Raw genomic sequence first — 19890 nt, forward strand, 5'->3', positions numbered from 1 at the left:
TTCCTTCCATTATAGTCCAACAAGAGCAAGTAATTTGCATCTCTGCTCAGGAAGCACTCATCTAGCTCACGCTGTACTTATTTTTTCTCTCCTGAGTTCCTCCACTATGGCAGTGACTTTCAAACTTTCAGCAATAGCATAGCTCATAGCAATAATAAGCAATAACTAGAAATACATTTTACATTATGTTCCAAGAGACACATTCATATAAACTATGTATTTCATCAATTTTAAGAAGTACTTCCTCCATTTTAATGCCTGAAATCAGGATTTAGGCCAGGTGCGGTGGTTCATCCCTGCAATCCCAGCACTTTGGGAGGCCTGAGGCAGGCAGATCACTTGAGCTTAGGAGTTGGAGATCAGCCTGGGCAACAAAGTGAGACCTAATCTCTACAAAAAATAATTAGCCAGGTGTGGTGGTGCACACCTGTAGTCCCAACTACTCAGGAGCCTGAGGCAAGAGGATTGCTTGAGCCCGAGAGCTTGAGGCTGCAGTGAGCCATGATCACACCACTGCACTCCAGCCTGGGTGACAAAGTGAGATTCTCTCAAAAAAAAAAAAAAAAAAAAACCAATAAAAAAACAAAAAAGGATGTAGCAATAAGGTATCATATTTTGATAGAGTTTTCACTTTAATAGTACATAAAATAATGGCATGTTTCATAATGAATGACATTTTCAGATCTGTTGAAATGTGTTACACAATCAAGACAAAAGTTGCACAAAGCAATGTTTGCCCTTTCTTCTGGGCAAGCTCTCTTATTTAGTTTTTTGCTCTATTAAGACAAAATGCAAATTGTAATCCACTAAAATGATTTCACTACTCACTAATGGATCATAATCTGCAGTTTGAAAAAATGCTGAGAATTGAAACTTTTTTTGTTTTGTTGAGACAGAGTTTCACTCTTTTCACCCAGGCTGGAGTGCAATGGTGTGATCTCGGCTCACTGCAACCTCTGCCTCCCAGGTTCAAGCAATTCTCCTGCCTCAGCCTCCTGAGTAGCTGGGATTACAGGTGTGCACCACCACGCCTGGCTAACTTTGTATTTTTAGTAGAGAGGGGATTTCACCATGTTGGTCTGGCTGGTCTCAAACTCCTAACATCCAGTGATCCACCCGCCTCGGCTTCCCAAAGTGCTGGGATTACAGGTGTGAGCCACTGCACCCGGCCTATGCCCAGCTAATTTTTGTATTTTTAGTAGAGACAGGGTTTCACCATGTTGGTCAGGCTGGTCCCGAACTACTAACCTCAGGTGATTCACCTGCCTCGGCCTCCCAGAGTGCTGGGATTACAGGCCTGAGCCACCGCACCTGGCCAAGCATTGAAACTTTTTATAGCTACAGAATGGGATTTATTTATTTATTTTTTGGAGAGGGAGTCTCGCTCTGTCACCTAGATAGGAGTGCAGTAGCGCGATCTCGGCTCACTGCAGCCTCCACCTCCTGGGTTCAAGCGATTTTCCTGCCTCAACCTCCTGAGTAGCTGGGTGGCGCACGCCACCATGCTTGGCTAATTTTTTTTGTATTTTTTAGTAGAGATGGGGTTTTACCCTGTTGGTTAGGCTGATCTCAAACTCCTGACCTCAGGTGATCCACCCATCTTGGCCTCCCAAAGTGCTGGGACTACAGGTGTGAGCCACCGCCTAGAATAGGATTAAGAACTAAAACCGGGCTGGGTGTAGTGGCTCACGCCTGTATCCCACCACTTTGGGAGGCTGAGGTGGGCGGATCACTTGAGGTCAGGAGTTCAAGACCAGCCTGGCCAACATGGTGAAACTCCCTCTCTAATAAAAATGCAAAAATTAGCTGGGTGTGGTGGCGCCACCTGGAATCCCAGCTACTGGAAGGCTGAGACAGGAGAGTAGCTTGAACCTGGGAGGCAGAGCTTGCAGTGAACCGAGATCCTACCACTGCACTCCAGCCTGGGCCACAGAGCCAGATTCCATCGCACAAAAAAACCCCCAAAACTAAACTAAAACTGGCCGGGCCCGGTGGCTCACTCCTGTAATCCCAGCACTTTGGGAGGCCAAGGCGGGTGGTCAGGAGTTTGAGACCAGCCTGCTTAACATGGTGAAACCCCGTCTCTACTGAAAATACTAAAATTAGCTGGGCGTGTGGTACAAGCCTGTAATCCTAGCTACTCAGGAGGCTGAGACAGGAGAATCGCTTGGACCTGGGAGGCGAAGGTTGCAGTGAGCCGAGATTATGCCACTACACTCCAGCCTGGGTGACAAGAGCAAAATTCCATCTCAAAAAAAAAAAAAAACCCAAAAAACTAAAACCAATTACATTAACATGACTTTACAATTCAACTATCTGCAATAAATATAACTTGAATTCCAAGAAACTCTTGCCCAAAATGGTGGAGTTGCAAATAACTTGATCGTGGTTTCAGGAACTTCCTAAAATCCATTTATCTCATTAAGTTACTGACAGAATTTGCCTTCATCAGGGTAAACAGCCCTCTGCTCTACTGAGTTTAACAACTATTTATCCCTTTAGGCTCTCTTCTAAACTCTCCCCATCCTCTGCCCGCCCATCCTAAACTATGATATCACAAATTTGTCCCAAACCCAGTCAGAAACCGTCACTGAAAAATCAGTCTTAAACCAGATCCCTGGGCTGGGTGTAGTGGCTCACGCCTGTAATCCCAGCACTTTGGAAGGGCGAGGCGGATGGATCACCAGGTCAGGAGATCGAGACCATCCTGGTCAACATGATGAAACCTCATCTCTACTAAAAATACAAAAATCAGCTGGGCGAGGTGGCGCGCACCTGTAGTCCCAGCTACTTAGGAGGCTGAGGCAGGCGAATCGCTTGAGCCGAGGTTGCAGTGAGCCGAGATCGGGCCACTGCACTCCAGCCTGGCAACAGACCAAGGCTCTGTCTCAAAAACAAACAAACAAAAACCAGATCCCCCAAATCTTGTAATTATTCCATCCTTGACCTCCCCTTTTGAAAAGGTACAAAGATTCTGTCAACTTAGTGGTCTCCCTTACTATTGTAAGCCAACTTTGCATTATCCACAGGTTATTTACCGGAAGTCAGCAGTGACACTGGATTAAACGCTCCTTGAGGGAAGGCACAGTGCTTGGTATTTATTCTCCCACCTTCTCTGGGTGATCAAACATTGACGGAAGAGGAAGGTAAATGAGTTCTCAAACAGTGAGAGGAAAAATGTCCTGAGGATCAGAGGAGAGCCTAGAGCAGGGGCAGTGGGGCTGAAGGTAAGAGCTCTTGTTGCAGAAGTTGGAAATTCTGCGGTTGCAATAAGTCTCCCCTTTCTCTTGGTTTTATTCACTCATCACCTCTTCTTCACACCTGGTACTCAGCTGACGTTGTTTTAAATATTAAAAAATAGAAAGCATTCGAGCTCACCCCAACCACTTCGTTACTCTGTGATTTTTTTTTTTTTTTTTTTTTTTTTTTTTTTTGAGACGGAGTGTCACGCTTTCGCCCAGGCTGGAGTGCAGTAGCGCGATCTCAGCTAACGGCAAGCCCCCGCGGGGTTCAAGCGATTCTCCTGCCTCAGCCTCCCGAGTAGCTGGGAGTACAGATGTGAGCCACCACACCTGGCTAGTTTTTGTATTTTTAGTGGAGACGGGGCTTTCACCATGTTGGCCGTGCTGGTCTCGAACTCCTGGCCTCAGGTGATCTGCCCGCCTGGGCCTCCCAAAGTGCTAGGATTACAGGCGTGTACCAACCACGCCCGGCCCTTTGTGATTTTTTTGAAGTGGTCTTTGCCTCACTCTTGAAGATGCCCATAATAATGGCTAAGGGGCTGTTGTATGGTTCTCATTGAGATGGTGATGAAGTCACTGAAAAAATATGCTGACCTGCGTCTCTAATTTCATAAATACTTAAATTTCATATAAACACTGGAAAGGCTCCTTGGACTCAATAAGCCATTAAAAGTAATGTAAGTTTGCTTTTAGCCAAGAAGTGGGCCCAAGAAGGTACCCATCCACCTTTCTACGTTTCACAGTGCATCCCTTTTCAAATTCAAATTCTCCTATCCCAGTTCCTGCAACAAGGCAGGTACTCTGGCCTCCCAGTCTTTGCTCACACTGTTCCCTCGGCAGAAACACCCTCCCCTTCACCTCCTGGTTACATCCGCTCCTCCAAGATCCAGCTGAAAGGCCACCCGTGGCGACTTCTCCTAAAAGCCTTCCTCCATACTCTCTGGCAGAATGAATGACCTTAGTACTTGGCCTCGGACGCGTCTGCCTTGTGCTCGGGCTGCCGCCTTCCAGCCTAATCCATCTTGAGGTCCAGCCTTCCTGGAGACTGAGGCCTCTTCCTCTCGGATTGCCCAGTGCTCTGCACGTAGTAGGTGCTTAGTAAACGCTCGCACTGGGTTTGGTCACTTTGTTCCCTTAATGCCGGGGCAGGTAGTGGAGCAGAGACAGCCCCGGCTGTCTTCCTTCTTGCCCGCCCGCAGGCAAAGCCCCCGGAGGCGCAGGACTAGCCGCGTGCTTTTCCCACCGCCCCCGCGGCGCGCGCAGCCCAGTCACGGGCGCTGGAAATTCCGGCGCGTGCGGGCGCGCTGGGCAGGGCGGGGGCGGGAGAACCCGTGGAGTGAGCCTGTGACGTGAGGGGGCGTGGCACGGCGAGGCCCCGCCCCCTCTCCCTCGCCCTCTCTCGCGGGTCGGGGTTACATGGCGGCGACTGCGGCAAAGCGAGAGCCTCGGAGACGCCGCTGCTGCCAGCACAGCCGGAGACCTGAGCCGACACTGGGGGCTGTCCGCGGGCCCCGCACTCTCTCGATGAGTCGGAGAAGTCCCGTGAGTGTGTGTGTGTACGTGTGCGGGGTGCGCCGGCGGGGCGGCTCGGGAGGGCGCCGCGGCGGGCCCGGCAGCGGCGGAGCCGGCTCCCTCCTCCATTGTGTGTGACCCTCCGGCGGCTGCCGCTCAACAAAGGCGCTTTTGTTTGGTCTGCCGCCCGCCCCCTGCTCGCCCGCCTGCCCGCCCTCTCGGGCCTGGCCGGCGCGTCCCCGCGCGGGCCGGCGGGCGGCGGGCCGGGGTCCCCGCGTGGGGCAGGCGAGGCGGCCAGTGGGCCCCTCCCACCCGGCACGCCCCTCGCCGGTCGCCCTGCCGGGCTGCGCCCATTCCCTGGCCCCGCACGCCGGCTGCCGCCCCGCCACCTGCGCCCGGCTCCGCGGGTTCGAAACCCAGCCGGACCGGAGGGCGGGCGAGCGAGGGGCGGCGGCCCGGGGAACATGAGGTGGCGTGGAGTCTCGCCTTCCTGGCACTCTGCCTTTCGAAATGCTCCCGCGTCTCCTCCCCCGTCCCACCCGGTGACTCGGCCTCAGCTGACTCCGGCCGGGCAAAGTCTCCAGTGGCGTAGCGCGCAGCGCTCTCCCGGCTCGCCTCAGAGCCCTGAAGTCCGCCCAAGTTTTGAGTCTAGCCATGAATGAGGTACTGAAAACTCGGAGACGAAATTCCTAATTTCCTCCCCCGGCCCTGCAGTCTTGCTTTAGCTTCTTTCGGGACCTTAAGTGGTGTTTTGTGAAAGTGCCCAAATGAAAGCTTGTTTTGTCGGTTCACCAGAAAGGGCTTTGTCACTTTGCTGTGCATTTTAGTCCGCCTTGTGAGTTGTGTCGAAAAGTAAAGGTGTTTTGGCAACCTTTTGTTTATTGACGAGTGTAGGACCCAACCGGTTCAGGTGTTACGGGGGAGCTCTGTGCAGCAGGAGCTTCTCGATTCCTTTCCTGTTTTATTTTTTTCTTTTGCTTGTTCATTGGAAAAGGTCCAGTGAAAGGGACTGGTGAGTTGGAATTAGAAGCCGATTTGTATTAACGGCGTAATTCATGTTCATTGCTAAAGATGCAGTCTCAGTAATGACTTTTTTTTTTTTATTTTAACGGATACAGATGATTTGTCAAGGGGAAAAATTAACATGCCGTACAATGAAGAGCAAGCAGCTTCAGAGTAATTTTCTGATGGCTGATTCTTCTAGCCTGTCTCTTACAGTTCCGATTGGGCATGTCCTCTGTCTTTGGAAAACTGAGATGGAAAGAATGATCTGACCAGAAGAATGTAGGGTCCAAACAGGGCCTGGCCCTGAAATCAGGAATTTCTTCATAGAAATGTCAGATTTTAATTTTTAAAAAATAATTTTGAATTGGGTGAAAGAAACTTTGTCTTTAGACAGTAATTGTTCAAACATGTTTATGAAGTGTTTGCTATGTGCCAGGGAGTGTAAAGTCTTTACATCATTTATTAAGAATTGCCTTGTTAAGCTTGTCAAATTATTTATTGATGTCCTGAATTCAGTAATTGCAGTTAATCTAGAAAATATGCCAGATTTGAGCAGAACATATTTGATCACCTAGGTATTACTGTTCAGAAGAAAACACTGGAAAATGAAGAATATTTTAGGAAAAACTTCGTGTATGAGGATATTTTGGAATTCAGTTATTTGCAAAAGAGGATTAGAAGTAGTCGTTGGCTACTTTGTGATTAAAAAATCCAGAGAAGAGTGATCTGAAGTAAGTTAATTTTGCAATTTAAAAAATGCACACATTCTAAAGACAAATGTTAGCACTAAAAGTGTTGCAGTGCTTTACATAAATTCATTTAAAGCATCGTGAGAATCATAACTGACAAAATAGTAAGGTTTGCTGACTCAGGGTACTTTGCTGAAGGGGATGGGGTCGGGTAGGAGGAAGCTTACAAGTGCTGCTGCAAGTTTTGAGTTGGATGATGACTCATGCTGCCCACGGACTGCTACGTGGCTTTTTTTTTTTTAATTGTATTTTTTTTTAAATGATAGGCTAAAATGTTCCTGTCCACATTGAAATTCTCTCTCATTTTTTTCTGAAGAGGAGCAGCAGTTTCTGTAAAGTAATGGCTTCTTAAATTGCATTTTAAAAGGATATCATATACCCTACAGGTGGAATTGTGTAACGTTTGCTGAGAGGAAAGGTAAAACCAATTGCTGGTCAGGTGCTGAAATTAAATGTTTGATACTAGCAGGTTTTTGGCTACTGCTGAGAGAGATTTGTTACAGGTTATTTATAAAGGACAGATAGTACTTTTATGGTGTCGTTAGAAATTGACCTTATGTTTTTATTGGTTATGTGAGTTATCTTTATATTTAATATTTAATCGGATATGGCTCTGAATATGAAAGTTTCACGGAATTATTAAAACATGATTATATGTTGTGCTTTGTGATTTATGTGAATTTTCTGTTTTAATAAAGACAATTTGAAATAGGTATTAGGCACTATTTTTCATTTTTTTTAAAGATAAGCTGAATGCACAGTTCCAAATTTAAAACTTTAAGTTGAAACTTGGTAATAAGATACATCTTTTGACTGATTTTAAAACAGGCAATGTTTAGTAAGTTGGCTTAAAATAAGATTGAGACAGGGAAAAAGATTGAGAATGGCAGTTTAAGAGAGGGGCTGGGTGCGGTGGCTCACACCTGTAATCCCAGCACTTTGGGATTCCACTGAGGTGGAAGGATCGCTTGAGGCCAGGGATTCAAGACCAGTATGGGCAACATAACAAAACCCTGTCTCAATTTTTAAAATAAAAGAAAAATTTCCCACCCATCCTGTAGTTTTTCTGTGTATACTGTTAATTTTCCAAATGGATTTGGGGAGTTTTTGTACAGTAAAGTGTTTGTTGTTGTTGTTGTTTTTGTGAGACAGGGTCTTGCTCTGTCACCCAGGCTGACCTCTACTTCCTGGGCTCAGGTGATCCTCCTGCCTCAGCCTCCTGAGTCCCTGGGACTACAGCTGTGTGCGACCATGCCTGGCTAGTTTTTGTATTTTTTGTAGAGATGAGTTTTCACCATGTTGCCCAGGCTGTTCTTAAACTCTTGGGCTCAAGCAATCTGCCTGCTTCAGCCTTCCAAAGTGTTGGGATTACAGGCGTGAGCCCCTGCTCCCGGCCCGTAAAATGTATTGTTAATGTGAATTAAATTTTTGGAACTATTTTGGAAGAGTATTGCATGCTTTATATCTAGAGGGATTTTTAAATAAAGTTTAATTCAAACTTAAAATTTTCTAGTAAAGGAAACATAAAAATACAAAGTATTGAAAATTTTCAGAGCATCACATTACTTAGAGGTTTAACACATTTCCAGCATTGTTTTCAAATATAGGTAATTAGCTGTGGTGTGCATAATTCAGAGTTTAAAAACAAACTGAAGCCAGGGCAGTGGCTAACGTTTGTAATCCCAGCACTTTAGGAGGCTGAGGGGAGACTCCAACAAACAAACAAACAAACAAACAAAAACTGGATATCTTAGCTTGCTTCCTATTTCCAAGGTACTGTTTTATGAAATGCTGAGCCTTCTCACCACTGCTATCCAATTCCTTGTTACTTTTGAACCATTTGAACCTTGTGTTACTCTAGGTCCCGTTAAAATGGAAAGAAGATGCCTCAGAAGTAAATTCTGTGTGGCATTGTTGGCTGCCTTCATTAGTTCCTTCGGCCTGTTTTGTGGGCTGTTACATTACACTACAACCTGCCTGTGGTATGGGAATTTTGCTCATTTTTATTGCTGAGAGCCTTGACTGAGACTTTAAGAAAACAACTCCAATGTTACTGTAGTTAATGGCATTTTCCAGGGGTTGCTTTCATGTGAAGCTGATGCTTTTAAGGTGACAGTGATGTGGGCCAAGTCCAGCACTGGTTTTTTCATCTCCATGAACTGCCTATTTGGAAAATACTGTGTGGCTCTCTGATAGAGTTGTTTTTTTTGTTTGTTTTTTGTTTTTTGTTTTGAGACGAGTCTCATTCTGTCGCCAGGCTGGAGCGCGGTGGCGCCATCTTGGCTCACTGCAACCTCCGCCTCCCACATTCAAGCGATTCTTCAGCTTCAGCCTCCTGAGTAGCTGGGACTTCAGGCACACGCCACCATGCCCAGCTAATTTTTGTGTGTATATATATATTTTTAGTAGAGACGGGGTTTCATTATGTTGGCCGAGATGGTCTCGCTCTCTTGACCTCCTGATCCATCCGCCTGGGCCTCCCAAAGTGCTGGGATTACAGGTGTGAGCCACTGCACCCAGCCCATAGAGTTCTAAAAGTTTTGTCTTTTATACATGTCAGTCTTCTAAGTCCATTTCTAAAAACTTGTTCAGAGATTGAATGCTTATGTAGCAAATAAAATTTTCCCATTAATTTTCATTAAATTTGGTATTTTTTTCACAGAAAAAAAATGGTATCATAAAACTTGTTTTTAGAATCCTAGCATTTACCTCAGAAAAGTCTGCCTCTGCAGAGTGCAAATCTATATGCATTTAATTCTGTACAATCATAAAACTTTTAAAATATTACTGTTTTGGAGGCGTCATGGGCATTGTCTTGCTTCATTCATGTACATCATTTGACAGTTAAGGAAACTAAGGCCTGGAGAGATCTAAGACCTTGGTACTGAAAGTGTGATTTCTGGACCAACAGTATTAGCATCACCTGCGAACTTGTTAGAAGTTAGAATCTTGACCTCATCTCAGTCCTACTGAGTTAGAATCTTAGAATCTACATTTTTTTTTTGTAAATAAGAGGCACAATCTTGCCCTGTTGCCCAGTTTGGATCGGAGTATAGTGGTGTGATCATAACGCACTGCCACCTGGAACTCCTGGACTCAAGTAATCCTCTCACCTCAGTAGCTGGAATACAGGTTTGTGCTATCATACACTGCCTTTTTTTTTTTTTTTTTTAGAAGTGGAGTCTCGCTGTGTTGCCCATGCTGTTCTCAAACTCCTGGCCTCCTACCATGCTGGGAAGATTTTAACAAGATTTTAACAAGATTTTCAAGTCATTCAGTGCGCATTCAGTTTGAGAAGCACTGCTTAATGATGCATACACCTGGGCAGTATAGTGAGATCCTGTCTCTACAAAATAAAATGAGCCAGTTGTGTGCATACCTGTAGTCCCAGCTACTTTAGAGGCTGAGATGAGAGGATTGCTTGAGCCCAGGAAGTTGAGGCTTCAGTGAGCCCTGATCGCACCACTGTGTTCCAGCCTGGGCAACAGCAAGAGACCCTGTCTCAAAAAAATACGTAAATAAATAAAAATTGAAATGATGCATACATGGTTGTTCAACTCGTTAGTCTTCTGAGTTGCTCTTTCCACTGACCCTTCTGAAAAAAGTCAAATGGAAAATGTAGAAGCTAATCATTGCCCAGTTGAACTTTCTGTGATGATAGATGTGTTCTGTGCTATCCAGTGAGGTAGCCATTGGCCATGTGTGACTGTTGAATACTTGACGAGCAAGTAGTGCACTTGAGGAATTGAATTTTTTATTTAATTTTAGTTACTTTAAATAGCTGGACGTAGCTGGTGGTTACATGGACAACACAGATCTAGATGATCTTTGCCCACTCTAAATATAAGTTGTAATTTAATAATGGGTTAGACTCAGTTTAATAATTGTTCTCTCCTAATGTACAAATTGGAGAGAGGGTATGTTGACTTAGTTTTTCTAATGTGCCCAGATATTATTTTAGTATGTATTATAAAACAGTGCTGATTTTCTAATTGATACATCTGTGTTCAATAAAGTAGATAATCTAAGTTGTAAGAAAGTCCATTCCTTCCCATCTTAAGAGGCATTTTCACTTGTATTTTTAAAAAGTGGCTATTATTTGCTTAGTTATTCTGTGGAAAGCATTGACAGGATAGTTTTTGCCTCTGGCCTAGTACCTCTAGGCTTGTTGGCACTTGTTGGTTCCAGATTGATCTGCTGTTTATGTTAATTCCAGGTGCAGAAACAGAGTGGTTCTTAACCTCCCACCTTTTTTTTTTTTTTTTTTTGAGAGGGGGTTTTGCCTTCATTGCCCAGGCTGGAGTGCAATGGCGTGATCTTCACTCACTGCAACCTCCGCTTCCTGGGTTCAAGTGATTCTCATGCCTCAGCCTCCCAAGTAGCTGGAATTATAGGCATGCGCCACCACGCCCAGCTAATTTTGTATGTTTAGTAGAGATGGGGTTTCAACCATGTTTGAAGTAGATAAAGTAACCTAACCTCAGGTGATCCACCTGTCTCGGTCTCCCAAAGTGCAGGGATTACAGGTGTGAGCCACCACGCCTGGCCTTAACCTCCCACCATATGCAGTGGGAAAATTCTAACCCTATAGTCACAGGCCTATGTCCAAATCCCGGCATTTACTGTGTGTGTAATTTCATGAAGTTGCTTTTCTTAGAGCGTCATTGTTCTTGTTTATAAAATGATATTTACAAGACTGTAGTTAGAGAAGAGAAATAATTTGTCATTTAGAAAATGCCTGTCATGGCTAGGCGTGGTGGCTCACGCCTGTAATCCCAGCACTTTGGGAGGCCGAGGTGGGCGGATCACAAAGTCAGGAGTTCTAGACTAGCCTGGCCAACATGGTGAAAACCCGTCTCTGCTAAAAATACAAAAAATTAGCCAAGTGTGGTGGTGCATGCCTGTACTGCCAGCTACTCTGAAGGCTGAGGCAGGAGAATCACTTGAACCCAGGAGGTGGAGGTTGCTTTGAGCCAAGATTGCACCATTGCACTCCAGCCTGGGCGACAGAGCGAGACTCCATCCTGAGAAAAGAAAAAACAAAATGCCTGTCGCGGCCGGGCACGGTGGCTCACGCCTGTAATCCCAGGACTTTGGGAGGCCGAGGCGGGCAGATGACAAGGTCAGGAGTTCAAGACCAGCCTGGCCAGCGTGGTGAAACCCCATCTCTACTAAAAATACAAAAAAGCTGGCCATGGTAGCGGGTGCCTGTAATCCCAGCTACTCAGGAGGCTGAGGCAGGAGAATTGCTTGAACCCAGTAGGGGGAGTTTGCAGCAAGCTGAGATCATGTCACTGCACTGTAGCCTAGGCGACAGAGCAAGACTCCTTCTCAAAAAAAAAAAAAAAAAATAGAAAATGCCTGTCACATAATAGGTCCTTAGTAGATATGAGTTACCTACCCTCCCCCTCCTTCTTGGATTTTATAGCCCTCTGTAATTGAGTTACATGCTTAAGATTCGAATCAGGCTTAATACATATTTTGAGTCTTGGTCTCTACCAGTTACTGTAATTTCATGTCTTGCTTCTTTCATGTTGTATCCCATGTAGATTTCGCCACTTGTGCTCTGGATTTCTTCTCTTGACTTTTTTTTTAATCTTAATTTTTGTTTGTGTGTAGATGGGGTCTCCCTATGTTGCCTAGGCTGGACTCAAGCAGTCATCCTGCCTCGGCCTCAAAAAGTGCTGGGATTACAGGCATGAGCCACTCTGCTCAGTCTGTTGATTTCTCTTTATTTTTGTATTTATCGTTTTTTGAGATGGAGTCTCACTCTGTTGGCCAGGTTGGAGCGCAGTGGCATGATCTTGGCTCGCTGCAGCCTCCACCTCCCAGGTTCAAGTGATTCTTCTGCCTCAGCCTCTTGAGTAGTTGGGACTACAGGTGCCCACCACCACGCCTGGCTAATTTTTGTATTTTTAATAGAGATGAGGATTAGTCTCTGTTGGCCAGGCTGGTCTTGAACTACTGACCTCAAGTGATTTGTCTGCCTTGGCCTCCCAAAGTGCTGGGATTGCAGGTGTGAGCCACCGCACCCTGTCAGCCTGTTGACTTCTTTTTTTTTTTTTTTTTTTTTTGAGACGGAGTCTCGCTTTGTCGCCCAGGCTGGAGTGCAGTGGCCAGATCTCAGCTCACTGCAAGCTCCGCCTCCCGGGTTTACGCCATTCTCCTGCCTCAGCCTCCCGAGTAGCTTGGACTACAGGCGCCCGCCACCTCGCCCGGCTAGTTTTTTGTATTTTTTTTAGTAGAGACGGGGTTTCACCATATTAGCCAGGATGGTCTCGATCTCCTGACCTCGTGATCCGTCCGTCTCGGCCTCCCAAAGTGCTGGGATTACAGGCTTGAGCCACCGTGCCCGGCCAAGCCTGTTTACTTCTTATGGACTTACCTCGTTCTTGCCTGCATCATGAATTTTTCCCTTTCTGGATCATCTTTATTAGTATACAGATGTGCTTTAGAGCTGTACTGTCCAGTATGGTAGCTACTAACCAACAGTGCTTTCTGCAATGAAATATGTGGCTGTTTAAAGAAAAATTTTAAAAATTTAGTTCCGCAGTGATGCTAGCCATATTTCAGTTGTTCAGTAGCCATAGATGGCTAATGGCTACTTTATTGGACAGTGCAGATATAGAACATCCCTATCATTGCAGACAGCCCTATTGGACAGCAGCTCTAAGTGAGGCTTCTTTCTTTATAAGCCCTCTCCCCATTCCACATTATTCTTTAGCTACAGCCTCATTTCTGATTCTCCTCCAAACCAGTTTTCAAAAGTTGTCATTTTGTGCTCTCTCTACTTTCCTTTGCTTCTCAGCCTACTACAGATGGGCCTCCATTCTTACCACTAAAACTACTCTAATCAAGGTTACCAGTGGTTTCTATTTACTAAATTCGTTTTACAGGCTCTTGTAGGAACATTCAGTGTAGTTGACCACTGTTTTCTGCCTGTTCATCTACTTCTCACTTTATGAGACATATGTTCTTGTTTTCCTTTACTCCTTGTTATGCTGTATTTTTTTTTTTTTTTTTTTTTTCCTGAGACGGAGTCTCGCTGTCCTCCAGGCTGGAGTGCAGTGGAGCAATGTCTGCTCCACTGCAACTGCCACCTGCTGGGTTCAAGTGATTCTCCTGCCTCTCAGCCTCCCCAGTAGCTGGGATTACAGGCGCACACCACCACGCCCGGCTAATTTTTGTATTTTTAGTAGAGACGGGGTTTCACCATGTTGGTCAGGCTGGTCTTGGAACTCCTGACCTCAGGTGATCCATTGACCTTGGCCTCCCAAAGTGCTGGGATTACAGGTGTGAGCCATTGCACCTGGCCTTTTTTTTTTTTTTTTTTTTAAACAGGCTTCTCTCCTTTACCTGCATCTAAGTATTGGCATACCTAAGACAGGATAAAACTCCTGGGTTTTTTTTTCACCCTCTTTTTCTAAATTCGTCCCCTAGGTGGTCTCATTCAACTCATTGTTTTAAATGCCATCTATATGTGAATCATTCTCATATTTATGTTTCTGGTTTAGACTTCTTGCCTGAGCTCCAGACATATTATCCAACTGCCTTGCTAGACATTACCACTTAGTAACCTAGTAGTCAGTTGTCTAAATATACTTCACATGTCCAAAATAGAACTCTCTTCCATAATATTCTTCCAGTCTTTGCCTCTTCCGTAACTGGCACCTAGGAGTTATCCTTGAATCCTGTTTTTCCCTTATCCCCATAGCTAATCCATCAAGTTCTTTTGATCTCCAGAATATCACTGAAATCTATTTATTCAATGATCTGTTTTACATCTTTATTTCTACCACCCTAGTTTCAGCCATCATTATGTCACCTGGCTCACTGAAATAGCTCTTAACTGGTTTTTGCTTTCACTCAGCTACCTTGTTCGGACATTCTTTCTCCCAGTAACAAGAATCTTCTTTCAAAAATGTAAATGAAATAGTGTAGATTGCCTGCTTAAAGTGGTTTCCTAGTTTTTCTTTGGTCTTAGTTATGAGATTCAGAATCCTGCCTCATGTGTTCTTCCTATCTTATTGCTACCTCCTTTCCTACGCCCTTTGCTGGAGATGCTGTGGCTACACTGGCATTTCTTTTGCTCCAAAATGCCAAGTTTTGTCCCGCCTTAGGTTGTTCAATTTGTTGTTTCCTCTGTTAGGAATGCCCTTCTCCCATCTCTTAGCAATGCTGGTAGCTTCTTATTCAGGTTTCAGCTCCTCAGAGGGCCATTTCCCAGCTACTAGGCCAAATCTGAATTTGTTGATTAGCTAACTTATTTGTTGGTCTCTCCTTACTAGATTGCAAGCTCTTTGGAAGCAGAATAACCTTGTCTGTCTTATTCTCTTTTTTTTGATACGGAGTCTTGCTCTGTTGCCCAGGCTGGAGTGCAGTGTCCGGATCTCAGCTCACTGCAAACTCCGCCTCCCAGGTTCACGCCATTCTCCTGCCTCAGCCTCCCGAGTAGCTGGGACTACAGGCACCTGCCACCTTGCCCGGCTAGTTTTTTGTATTTTTTAGTAGAGACAGCGTTTCACCGTGTTAGCCAGGATGGTCTCGATCTCCTGACCTCGTGATCCATGCGTCTCGGCCTCCCAAAGTGCTGGGATTACAGGCTTGAGCTACCGCGCCCGGCCTGTCTGTCTTATTCTCTACTGTATCGTCATACAGTGCCTTTCACATGCTAAGTGCTCAGTAAATTTTTGTGGACTGTATAAAATGTTTGATTCCTTTAAATCTTGAAAGGGAAAAACTGCATTAATAATTGCATTGTACCCAGTGTAACATGATTCTAGACTGGGTCCTTTACGTCCCAAGTACATGATTGGGATTATTGCAGAAACTTAAATGGGGTCTGATTATTAGATGGTAGTACTATACCAGCATTAATTTCCTGATTTTGATGATTGTATTTTAGTTATGCAGAAGAAGGAATTTTTTTTTTTTTTTTTTTTTTTTGAGACAGAGTCTCAGTCTGTTTCCCAGGACGAAGGAGTACAGTGGTGCAATCTCAGCTCACTGCAACCTGCACTTCCCAGGTTCAAACAATTCTCCTGGCTCAGCCTGCGGAGTAGCTGGGAATACAGGCATGCGCTACCATGCCCAGCTAATTTTTTTTTTTTTTTTGAGACGGAGTCTCTCTTCGTTTCCCAGGCTGGAGTGCAGTGGCGCAATCTCGGCTCACTGCAAGCTCCGCCTCCCGGGTTCACGCCATTCTCCTGCCTCAGCCTCCCGAGTAGCTGGGACTACAGGCGCCCACCACTGCGCCCGGCTAATTTTTTCTATTTTTAGTAGAGACAGGGTTTCACCATGGTCTCGATCTCCTGACCTTGTGATCCGCCCGCCTCGGCCTCCCAAAGTGCTGGGATTACAGGCGTGAGCCACCGCGCCCAGCCGCTAATTTTTTTTGTTTGTTTTTTTTTGGTTTTTTTTGAGACAGGCTCTCACTCTGTTACCCAGGCTGGAGTACAGTGGCGCGATCTCGGCTGACTGCAGTCTCTGCCTCCTGGGTTCAAGCAGTTCTCGTGCCTCAGCCTCCTGAGTCGCTGGGATTACAGGCGCCACCTTGCCCGGCTCATGTTTTTTGTATTTTTAGTAGAGACAGGGTTTCACCGTGTTGGTCGGACTGGTCTTGAACTCTTGACCTCAAAGGATCCACCCGCTTTGGCCTCCCAAAGTGCTGGGATTACAAATGTGAGCCACCACGCCTGGCCTTAATTTTTGTATTTTTAGTAGAGAGACAGGGTTTCCCCCTGTTGGCCAGGCTGGTTTCAAACTCCTGATGTCAAGGGATTCGCCCACCTTGTCCTCCCAATGTGCCAGGATTACAGGTATGAGCCACTGCGCTGGGCCAGAAGAAGGTCTTTGTCTTTAGGAAATATACTCTACTCAAAGGGTTGGGGAGTGAAGGGAGATACGTACTAGTCAATAAAAAAAAAGGTACAGTGAGAGATCTTGGAATTTGGTTTACAAACCTGGTTCAAATCCTGGCTCTCTCATTTATGTGTGATCTTGAATGTATTTTTTAAATTCTCTAAAATAAAGATTATAATATTTATTTTGCCTATTGGGAGGATTTAGTGTAAGGGTATATGTCCAACACAATGCTTCACATATAATACAGTCTCAATAAAACCTTGCTTATATTCTTTTAAAATTCAAATATTAGAAAATGTTGCGGGCATGGCGGTTCACGCCTGTAATCTCAGCACTTTGGGAGGCCCAGGTAGGAGGTTTGCTTGAGCCCAGGAGTTCAAGACTAGCTTAGGCAACATTGTGAAACCTTGTCTCTACCAAGATAATAAAAAAATTGAGCCAGGCGGGGCTGCTCACACCGTGGGCATAGCTACTCAAAAGGCTGAGGTGGTCCACCCACCTTGAGCACTGGTGGCGGAGGTTGCAATGAGTCATGTTCATGCCACTGCACTTCAGCCTGGGCGAGCGAGACCCTGCCTCAAGATATAAATAAAATAAAAATTTCAACATTTTATTTTCATGTTCAGTACTATGACTTCCTTTATAATATGAACAAATAATTTTTTTTTTTGAGACGGAGTCTTGCTCTGTCACCTGGGCTGGAGTGCAGTGGCACGATCTCGGCTCACTGCAAGCTCCGCCTCCCGGGTTCACGCCATTCTCCTGCCTCAGCCTCCTGAGTAGCTGGGACTACAGGCGCCCGCCACCATGTCTGACTAATTTTTTGTATTTTTAGTAGAGACGGGGTTTCACTGTGTTAGCCAGGATGGTCTCGATCTCCTGGCCTCATGATCTGCCTGCCTCGGCCTCCCAAAGTGCTGTAATTACAGGTGTGAGCCACCGTGCCCTGCCCAATAATTTTTAATTTTTTAAGTTTTTTTTTTTTTTGAGACAGAGTCTTGCTCTGTCGCCAGACTGGAGCACAGTGGCGCAATCTCGGCTCACGGCAACCTCCGACTCCCTGGTTGAAGCGATTCTCCTGCCTCAGCCTCCTGAGTAGCTGGGATTACAGTCATGTGCCACCATGCTCGGCTAATTTTGTATTTTTAATAGAGATGGGGTTTCTGCATGTTGGCCAGGCTGGTCTCTAACTCCCAATCTCAGGTGATTCGCCTGTCCTGGCCTCCCAAAGTGCTGGGATTACAGGCGTGAGCCACCGTGCCTGGCCATGGATAGATATTTTTAATAGGCTTCTTATATTTTCGAGATGTTTACCCTTTCTGAGTTTTTTATTCCTCTCTGTAGATCTGGGGTTAGTTACATTTTTCTTTCATCCTAAAGGACTTCTTTTAGCATTTCTTGAAGTGAAAATCTGCTGGAGACAGATTCTGTCCATTTTTTTTTAATACTTTTTTTCTTTTTTTGTTTTTTGACGCGGAGTTTCACTCTTGTTGCCCAGGCTGGAGTGCAATGGCGCAATCTTGGCTCACCGCAACCTCTGCCTCCCACATTCAAGTGTTTCTCCTGCCTCAGCCTCCCTAGCAGCTGGGGTTACAGGCATGTGCCACCGCACCCAGCTAATTCTGTATTTTTAGTAGAGATGGGGGTTTCTCCGTGTTGGTCAGGCTGGTCTCAAACTCCTGACTTCAGGTGATCTGCCCGCCTCAGCCTCCCAAAGTGCTGGGGTTACAGGTGTGAGCCACTGTGCCCAGCCTCCTTTTTTAAATGGAGACAGAGTCTCACTGTGTTGGTCAGGCTGCTCTTGAACTCAAGTGATTATCTCACCTCAGCTTCCTGAGAAGTAGCTGGGATTACAGGCATAAGCCACGGTGCCTGGCATCTTTCTGCTTTTGTCTTTTTGAAAAGGTCTTCATTTTTGAAGGCTATTTCCCTTAGATACAAAATTCTGGTGTGATGGTTAGTATTAGGTGTCAGCTTGATTGGATTGAAGGATGCCTAGATAGCTGGTAAAGTATTGTTTTTGGGTGTGTCTGTCAGGGTGTTGCAGGAGGACATTGACCTTTGAGTCAGTGGACTGGGAGAGGAGGACTCACCCTCATCAGTGTGAATGGGCACCATCCAGTTGGCTGCCCCTGAGGCTAGAACAAAGCAGGCGGAAGAAGATGGGATAAGGCTGGCTTGCTGAGTCTTTTGGCTTTCATTTTTCACCCGTACTGGATGCTTCCTTCTGTTCCTCCTGCCCTTGAACATCAGACTGCAGATTCTTTGACCTTTGGACTCTTAGACTTAGACCAGTGGTTTGTCGGGGGTTCTCCAGCCTCCTGCTGCAGATAGAAGGCTGCACTGTTGGCCTCCCTGCTTTTGAAGCTTTTGGACTCGGATTGAGCCACTACTGGCTTATTTCTTCCCCAGCTTGCAGACGGCCTGATGTGGGACTTCTTCGCCTTGTGATTCTGTGAGCCAATTCTCCCTAATAAGCTAATGAGCTCCCTTTCATATATACATATAACCTATTATTTCTGTCCCTGTCGAGAACTGTGACTAATACATCTGGGTTGATAGGGTTTGTTTTTTATTTTGTTTTTTCTTTATTTTCTTTTTGGGTTGATAGTTTTTTTTTTTTTTTTTTTTTTTTCTTTTGGTACTTGAAAAATATTCTATTGTCTTCTGATTTTCATTGTTTCTGGTGATAAATCAGTTATCATTCTTATTCTTCTTCTCTAGTATATACTTTCTCTCTTTTCCCTGGCTGCTTTTTTTTCCAAGTTGCTTTTAATTTTTTTTTTTTTGGAGATGGAGTTTAGCTCTTGTTCCCCAGTCTGGAATGCAGTAGTGTGATCTCAGCTCACCGCAACCTCTGCCTCCTGGGTTCAAGCGATTCTTCCCTGCCTCAGCCCCCTGAGTAGCTGGGGTTACAGGCATGCACCACCATGCCCAGCTAATTTTGTATTTTTAGTAGAGATGGGGTTTCACCATGTTCTCCAGGCTGGTCTCAAACTCCTGACCTCAGGTGATCTGCCCGCCTCTGCCTCCCAAGTGGGATTACAGGCGTGAGCCACTGTGCCCGGACTCCTGGTTGCTTTTAACAGTCATTCTTTTTTGTCATTTGTTTTTTTGAGACAGAGTCTCGCTCTGTCACCCAGGCTGGAGTGCAGTGGCCGATAGCCCACGGCAGCCTCTGCCTCCTGGGTTCAAGCAGTCCTCCCACCTCAACCCCCCAAGTAGCTAGGACAGGCACCTGCCACCATGCGTGGCTCATTTTTGTATTTTTTGTAGAGTCGGGGTTTCACCCTGTTGCCCAGGCTGGTCTTGAACTCTTGAGCTCAGGCTATCCGCCTGTCTCGGCCTCCCAGAGTGCTAGGATTACAGGCGTGAGTCACCGTGCCCTGGCCAAGAGTTGTTCTTTCTCTTCCTTCCTTCTCTTTTCTTTTTGTTTTCAATAGTTTCACTCTGTGCATAGGTATGTTTTTTGTTTGTTTGTTTGTTGAGATGGAGTCTTCCTCTGTCACACAGGCTGG

General features: G+C 45.6%; 1 protein-coding gene across 3 annotated transcripts in view; it reads left to right on the top strand.

Moving 5' to 3' along the window:
• The first annotated feature begins 4624 nt into the window (after window positions 1-4624).
• MAPK6 (mitogen-activated protein kinase 6) overlaps window positions 4625-19890 on the top strand; it is a 47032-nt gene continuing 31766 nt past the window's right edge. The window contains exon 1 of one of the 3 annotated variants that reach the window (XM_038009987.2): window positions 4625-4798. The gene's annotated coding sequence lies outside the window, so the exon portion shown is untranslated. Of the gene's footprint in view, window positions 4799-5168; window positions 5418-19890 lie in introns of those variants that run through there. The other 2 variants (XM_008016588.3, XM_038009988.2) reach the window with 2 other exon arrangements.

Source organism: Chlorocebus sabaeus, chromosome 26 (assembly GCF_047675955.1).
Source record: "Chlorocebus sabaeus isolate Y175 chromosome 26, mChlSab1.0.hap1, whole genome shotgun sequence".
Taxonomy (NCBI): Eukaryota; Metazoa; Chordata; class Mammalia; order Primates; family Cercopithecidae; genus Chlorocebus; species Chlorocebus sabaeus.